Here is a 1,563-nt window from a genome sequence, read left to right as displayed (position 1 = left end):
TGTTGATAGAAAACTAAATTAAAATGAATTTAAAGTAATAGGGTTAATTTATAAATAAAACAAACTACTAATATTAAAATAAGGACCCATACACAACACGCGCGAATTCACAGGGACCAAAGCTGATAATTTCCCCCATCCCGAAACACTGCATTGACATGCTGTCTAAAATGCAAAAGCGCTTAAATTTTGGGAAAAATTCAAAAGAAAACAAAGCAAATCAGACGCAAATGGGAGTTAATCATAAAGCGGTGCAAAGGAGAAGGATCAGACGTGAAAATTTTCCATTCTAAACAAAAGGGCGCGGATCTGGACTATTAATCGGGTCAAAGCGCGGATTTCTATTCCCTTGAACGGTGCTGTTTTTTTATTATACCTTTAAACAAACATTTTCAACAATTATCTTTTAAACATAACCTACTTTTAATCTCTTTCTTTTTTAAAAAAAAAACAGCAGCAACCATTAACCCCCAATTGATAGGGTTTCATTTGGCTTACAGCCGACGAGCCAGTATTTCGATTAGTGGCCGACGACGTACGATTAACGGCTAGATCTTTGCCCGCGAAAGTCACAACCATGGAGATCCAGTAAGCCACTTCTTCTCCTTCCCTCTTTTTTTTTTAAAAAGCTTCAAATCGTACTTTACTCTTTCGAAAACCAAGCAAAAAAAATCAAAGAAAACATTTGACCCTCGCCCGAGTCTCTTCATTTCCGAGATGTTTGGGCTTTCATTGGTGTCGATTCATATACTAAAAAGAAATCGAGCCAACCAAAAAATAGATCGAAAAAGAAGAAAAAAAAAACTTGAGATCACCTTTAATATTTTTTATTCCTTTTTCCCTGTTCCGTGTCCGTGTAAAAAAAAATACAGGTGATTCTCTTTAGGCTTTATAGTCGAGAGAAGAAAAGAAAAAAGATACAATTTTTCTGCTATTTTCTTGCGTCTGTTGTCTTCTTGTGTTTGGTGTACAGGTACGGAGGTACGGGGCTAGCTGTGGGGATATGTGGCATTCAACGTGGGGCGTACGGAGGCGTTGGAGGCGGTTGTACGATGCGAAGGCTATCGGGCTTGTAATTTGGGTCTAGGTTTAGTTATTGGGCTTGTTTGGGTCTTGGGTTATGTTGTTGGGTTTGGGTTTAATTTTTGTTTATTTTGTATTTTGGTGGACCCGAGCAAATTGGCCCGTTTACAAAATTGAAAGGAAAATTATGTGTTTAATAAAATTAAGTCAACAAAATAATTTGGGTTAACATGTAAAATTGTCAATGTACTATTGCTTAACATTGAAATTTATCATTATACTTTGAGAATATTATTAAATTTATCACATTAATTTTATGTGGTAGAATTTTACCACTAAAATTTGAATTATACTAAATTTGACCTTTAATCTTGATTTTAATTAAAATTACCAAATAATACTGATTTTTATGATTTGAAAAATAAAACTTGACAAGAAAATATTATTTCAAATATTTTATTTTAATGGATAATAATAAATTAATTTATAATATATTAAAATATAATTTTTATTTAATAAAAGAAAAAGTTGAAAAATAAA

General features: G+C 32.6%; 1 long non-coding RNA gene across 1 annotated transcript; it reads left to right on the top strand.

Moving 5' to 3' along the window:
* The first annotated feature begins 250 nt into the window (after window positions 1-250).
* Window positions 251-1,261, top strand: LOC108475490 (uncharacterized). Its single transcript, XR_001869980.2, has 2 exons — window positions 251-588; window positions 974-1,261. It is a non-coding gene; the product is annotated as an uncharacterized LOC108475490 (long non-coding RNA).
* The last annotated feature ends 302 nt before the right edge of the window (window positions 1,262-1,563 follow it).

This window comes from Gossypium arboreum, chromosome 3 (genome assembly GCF_025698485.1).
Source record: "Gossypium arboreum isolate Shixiya-1 chromosome 3, ASM2569848v2, whole genome shotgun sequence".
NCBI lineage: Eukaryota > Viridiplantae > Streptophyta > Magnoliopsida > Malvales > Malvaceae > Gossypium > Gossypium arboreum.
This window is presented reverse-complemented; position numbering and strand designations above follow the sequence as displayed.